The sequence below is a fragment of the Canis lupus genome, chromosome 38 (genome assembly GCF_048164855.1).
Source record: "Canis lupus baileyi chromosome 38, mCanLup2.hap1, whole genome shotgun sequence".
In the NCBI taxonomy this organism is placed as follows: Eukaryota; Metazoa; Chordata; class Mammalia; order Carnivora; family Canidae; genus Canis; species Canis lupus.
In genome coordinates, this window is record NC_132875.1 from 2,385,638 (window position 1) to 2,391,823 (window position 6,186).

General features: G+C 49.0%; 1 long non-coding RNA gene across 2 annotated transcripts; it reads right to left on the minus strand.

Annotated features, from left to right (window-relative positions):
* Positions 1-1,671: 1,671 nt before the first annotated feature.
* On the minus strand, positions 1,672-5,909 carry LOC140626801 (uncharacterized). Of its 2 annotated transcripts, none has more exons than XR_012025808.1 (4): positions 5,590-5,909; positions 4,521-4,622; positions 3,853-3,938; positions 1,672-3,388 (listed from the first exon to the last, which is right to left on the minus strand). It is a non-coding gene; the product is annotated as an uncharacterized lncRNA (long non-coding RNA). The 2 variants fall into 2 exon arrangements; XR_012025807.1 differs by having other exon boundaries at positions 3,853-4,152.
* Between the last annotated feature and the right edge of the window lie 277 nt (positions 5,910-6,186).

The window sequence follows — 6,186 nt, forward strand, 5'->3', positions numbered from 1 at the left end:
ACTGTAGCTGCAGGGGCAGGGTGACAGACCCGCCTAGGGTCCCAGTTACCATCACAGGGTCTGGGTCCTCTCTGGAAACCCCTGGCCCTGCAGAGACACAGATCAGAAGCTTCAGGGGCAGCCCGACTAAGCCAGAGGCTCACGGCAGGCCTGAGAGGCTGGTAAGTGATTATTATTCCCATTTTATAGGTGAGAAAACCGGGACCCAAAGAAATTAGGTGGCTTGCTCGAGACAACAGAGCTAGTCGGTGGTAGGACAAGAGCACAAGGCCGTGCCTTCCCTTCACACCAAAGTGGTCTCCTTCAGCGTTTACATTAACAAATGCACATATAATAAAAATAATTAATAGATGCTGTGCTAGGATTGCAGGTGCTGCAGAGAAGGAGGAAGAAGGAAAACTCTTGGGAGGTGCCGAGGGGGACGATCTCTACTGTTACTTGGGCCACCCTCTTGCTGATCCAGGCAACAGGAGCAGAGCTCACCTAGCCCGGCCCCACCACAGCAGAAAGTGCCTTGTAGCGTCCCCCAGAATGGCTTGTTCAGATGCTGCTGGACAGGAGCCCGTTCTGAGGCCCAGCCAGTGTTCTGGGAACTTCTTTCTAGAAGGAAGGCTAGTGCAAGGCAAAGGGTGGTCAGGGGACCGTCATTCAGCACCAGGCTACTGCGGAGAAGAGCGGAAACACCAGGGCACTAGTCACGCTGCCCGAGCTCAAACCCCTGCTAGGTCCTAGCTGTGTGATCTTGGGAGGTTACTACGCTCCCTGAGCCCTGGTGTTCTCACCTGTGTAACAGGGAGTGCCATCTTCCAGGATTTTTGGGGGGTTAAATGAGACAATGCAAGTAAATACCTCAGGATTGGTGTTATTAAAGATTCTTGATGTCACTGGAATAAGTTAGTGACAGCACCTTGTTTGCCCCCTCACCAAAACTCCAGCACCCTTGCAGAGAAATGTGAGAAACCATCGCTCAGTAGTGTGACGGTTGGAGTATTTTTGCAATACTGACAACTGTCCCGGGAAACAGAAAGTCTGAAACTGACCCAGGTGTGCCGCACGGTGGTTCAGAAAAACAAGGCTGCGCGGCTCAAGGAAGAATGGGGGTCCTGGTTCAGGACGCGACCGTTCCCAGGCCAGGTGGTGTCTCTTTGTCAAAAGTTGACCCGAGAGGTCCTATGACTGTAGCTGTGGGGACAAGGGGTGGGAGAGGGGTTGCTGTCCTGTGGGAGTGGGCACCCCAAGTAGGACCCACACAGAGGCAGGCCCGTGTCCTGGGCACATACCACAGAATCCACTCGACAGCCCAGTGTCCACTTCTGTGGAGCTACCTTGGCTCCACCTGGAGAATCATGTAGCCAAAGGGAAGTATATCAAGGCAGCAGGTGTTGGCACCAGCTACACCCTCCTCGCCCCACACTGGGCCCAGGGCCTGAAATCCGAGTGGAGGCCCCCACCCCGACTGAAGACCTTGGCTCATCCTCGCACCCTCAAGTTTGGTAACTCATCAGGCCTGATTCATTCAAGTTTTGTTCCCATGCTGGGCTCCATACTTCAGTCCAGCCACACCGATCCCTGGTTTCCTTCAGCCCGTGCTTTTGTTGGCATTTATTTATTTATTTATTTATTTATTTATTTATTTATTTATTTTAAAGATTTTATTTATTTATTCATAGACACAAAGAGAAAAAGACAGAGACACAGGCAGAGGGAGAAGCAGGCTCCATGCAGGGAGCCCGACGTGGGACTCGATCCCGGGTCCCCAGGATCACGCCCTGGGCTGAAGGCGGCGCTAAGCCGCTGAGCCACCGGGGCTGCCCTTTTTATTTATTTAAATTCAATTAAGTAATATATATTACTAGTTTCAGAGGTAGAGGTCAGTGATTCATCAGGTCTTATGTAATACCCAGTACTCACTACATCACGTGCCCTCCTTAACACCCATCACCCAGTTACCCCATCCTCCCACCCCCATCCCCTCCAGCAACCCTCAGTTTCTTTCCTATGATTAAGAGTCTCTTATGGTTTGCCTCCCTCTCAGATTTCATCTTGTTTTATTTTTTCCTCTCTTCCCTTTGATCTTTCTTAAATCCCACATATGAGTGAGATCATATGAGAATTGTTTTTCTCCAATTGACTTATTTCGATTAGCATAATACCCTCTAGTTTCATCCACATCGTTGCAAATGGCAATATTTCTTTTTTGACGGCTGAGTAATATTCCACTATATATATATAGATATATATACCACGTCTTCTTTATCCATTCATCTGTCGATGGACATCTGGGCTCTTTCCATAGCTTGGCTGCTGTGGACACTGCTGCTATGAACACCAGGGTGCAGGTGCCCCTTCGGGTCACTATATTTGCATCTTTGGGGTAAATTCCTAGTAGTGCAATTGCTGGGTTGTAGGGCAGCTCTGTTTTCAACTTTTTGAGGAACCACCATACTGGTTTCCAGAGCGGCTGCACCAGCTTGCATCCTCACCAGCAGCGTGAGAGGGTTGCCCTTTCTCCGCATCCTCACCAACATCTGTCATTTCCTGACTGTCTAATTTTAGCCACTCTGCCAGGTATGACATGATATCTTATTGTGGTTTTGATTCATACTTCTCTGATGCTGACTGATGTTGAGCATTTTTTCATGTGTTTGTTGGCTAATTGCATGTCTTCTTCTGAGAAATGGCTGTTCATGTCTTCTACCCATTTCTTCATTGGATTTTTTGTTTTTTGAGTGAGCCCTTTTTTTTTTTTTGGAAGATTTTATTTATTTATTGACAAGAGACACAGAGAGACAGAGGCAGAGACACAGGCAGAGGGAGAAGCAGGCTCCATGCAGGGAGCCCGACACGGGACTCGATCCCGGGACTCCAGGATCACGCCCTGAGCCGAAGGCAGCCGCTCAATCACTGAGCCACCCAGGCGTCCCTTGAGTGAGCCCTTTATCTGAGAAGATGTTTGCAAATATCTTCTCTCATTCTCTAGGTTGTCTTTTGGTTTTGTCAACTGTTTCCTGCGCTGTGCAAGAGCTTTTTATCTTGATGAGGTCCCAAAAGTTCACTTTTACCTTAGTTCCCCTTGCCTTTGGAGATGTGTCTAGCAAAAAATTGCTGTGACCGAGGTCACAGAGAACACTGCCTGTGTTCTCTAGGATTTTGATGGATTCTTGTCTCATGTTTAGGTCTTTCATCCATTTTTAGTCTATTTTTAAGCATTTACATCATCCTGTCTGCTACAGATAGCTGTGTGCATGTCTTCACCCAAGTTCCCAAGCTCCCCAAGGAGAGAAGATGGAAGGAAATTAATATCTGAGTGAGAAAGGAAGGCTGGTGGTTTAGCCTCAGGGTTAATTGCAGTGAACATGCGTGGAGATTCTGGGTCCAAATTCTGTTTCTGGATTCAGGTGAGGGGAGACACAGAGGGATCATCAGATCAGAACATGAATCCCAAATGCCAGACACCATGCCGAGCAGGGTAAACACGTTATTTTATCTAACTTCCCAATAAACTTGTAAGACAGATATTCTTCCCACTTAAAAGATAAAGATCATGAGACACAAAGAGCTTAAGAAACTTGTCCAAAGTCACCAGCTAGGTAGCAGCCGAGTCCACATGAAGATCCAAGTTCACCTGACCCCAAAGCTGGTGCTCTGCCAATGACACTGTACTGCCAGCAATGGGCTTTCACGATACATAATTCCTCCCTGAGTCCTGCTGACCCTCCGTCCCACCACACACACACACACACACACACACACACAGCACAGCACAAGACCTGGCACACGAGAGCCCTAGTAGATGTTTCCAGAACTGAACTGAAGAACCATGAACATTTTTTGAGGCAGGGCCTGTCTTACCCGTTATTTTGCCATTTGCCTGGGAGATGCTCCCAGGGGCAGGGACCACCAAGGGGCTGGCCTGGATGCCACAGAGAGAGCTTGCTCTGTGCGGGGACAGGAAAGGAGAGGTGAGGAGCCTTGAGGAGGGCCGTGCAGGAATCTCCATGCCAGTTCTGCTGCCTTGGCCGAGGACACCGTTCTCTAAATTTCCATGGTGCTACTATGTTCCCACCGCTGGGCCGTGCTGGCTTCCATTTGCAGATTACCAGACTTGTGCCAGAAAACGTCACCTACTCTCCCCAAGCCTCGGTTCACCATCTGTAAAAGTGTGTGTGATCCTGTCTGCCTTCTCTATATCAGAAGTCTGATGTGGAGATCAAGGGTTCTTTTTGTAATTTATGTAAAGGTTCTTTGTAAACTGTGATTGGGGCCAAGGGCAGGCTACCCCAAGGTGGGCCACTTGGGCATATTGATTATTTAAATAAGTTACTTAAAAGCCAGTTAGTGCAAGGACACCCAGGCCCTCCTCTGTCCCCTGAAAGCAGGACACGGATCTCCCATGTGGAAGGCAGACTTGGACCAGGAGGTAAAGAGTCTCCTGATCACCAGAGATGAGAAATTTAGAGCTGAGAAGGCTGACAAACAACCCTTGTTTATTTTTTATTGTTATTTTTTAACTTACTTACCCCCGCAGCCCAAACTCTGCTTAAAATTCCTCACTAGTTGAAGCTCCCGACGGGACGTTTTCTTTGTCCTGTCAATTCCTCACAGATGTATGGTCTCTCTGTCTAGAAAGTACAGAAACGGCCTCCTCTGTCATTTCTTTAGGTCTCAATTTCATTATCGGGCCTCCATGCTCAGGTCATAAAACTTTGAGGTTTTGTTTTTTTTTTTTTTTTTTTCTCTCTCTTCTGTTATCTATCTCACATAAGTTCAGGTAGGAGGCCTTGAGGGTAGATAAGAATTTTTGCTTCCCTTCACCACCAAGTTTTAAATGCAGCAAGGGATTCATCAGTAGGCCTAGGGGACTCCCCAAAGCCTGACTCCCCAAAAGCCTGTGGGGACAATCCTGAGGCAGGTGGCCTTCAAACCACACATGCTGATTTTTCCCTGAAGGAGAATGAAAGCAAAAGCTTGAAACTCAAGACAAAGATCAAAGCCTGGCCCCTCCTGCAGATTTCTCAGAAGCTTCCTTCCCCTGACCTCTGGTTCCCATGCCTGTCTCTTGCCACCACTCAGGTCCTCAGCGACAAAAGCAAGCAGCAACAATCTAGAAGGACAGAAACAGCTGCTAAGTGCCAGCTTTGAGATCTCCTACTGAAGTCGTTTATGGGACACAGCAAGTTCAATTCCTGATGAAGGCTGACTCCCGGGGGGGCTGGTGGAAGAGGGAGGAGGGGCAAAGATCCAAAAGAGGATCATGCTTGAAATGGCAAGATGAAGACGGAACAAGTCCCCGATCTCATGCCGCCACCATCAGCCGGTGTGGAGAAACCCAGGTTCCCTGTGACTCATTAGCAGAAGAAATGTGAGAGTGACAAGGACACAGTCTGGGCCTGCCCAGTCTGAGATGGTAGCACATGCACCACACACACACACACACGCGCGCGCGCACGCACACACATGCACGCAGACATGCGTACACACATGGAGCCTGGCTCCCAGGGAGGCAGCATCTTCAGGGAAAACCACCCATGGCTAGAGTGCTGCAGGCAGGGAGGGGTGCCCGGGAGGTAGTGGCGGGAAGAGACTTACCCATGAGAAGACCAAGCAGGAGCAAGGACCCTGGTAGAGAGAGACCCACGGTAGCCCCAGCAGACTGGCCTGCCTCAAGACAGCCGGCCAACGTGGACATGTAAATGTCAGCCCACAAACACTTCCTCCTTTTAGAGTTCACCACAATAATCACATGTAGCTTCGGAGTCACAAGAGGTAGAGATGAGGGGACACGTGAGAAAAAGACCAGGGGAGCTATTTCCAAGTCAAAGTTGATAATGTCACAGCCATGCTATAAACCCTTCAGAAGTCCCCCACTCCTGCAAGGTAAAGTCCAGGCTCACAGCTCTGGTAGACAAAGTTTTTCCTGTTCTCTTGCTTCTCGTCAACCTTGACCTCATGCCACGTCACCACTTCTCTGATCTTGAACTCCAGTCACAGCAGACTATTTCTAGACTCTTCTCCCAAAATGCCTTGGGTTTTCTCAGCCCTGTAAATTGACTCCAGCAAATCTGCTTACTGGATCGCCCTAATCTCTGCCACCTGCCTCACCCACCTCACCTTAGCCTTTCTTTCTCATCTTTCAATTCCCACTGACTAGCTCAGTGTCAGCACGTAGTAGGGGCTTAGCTCCTA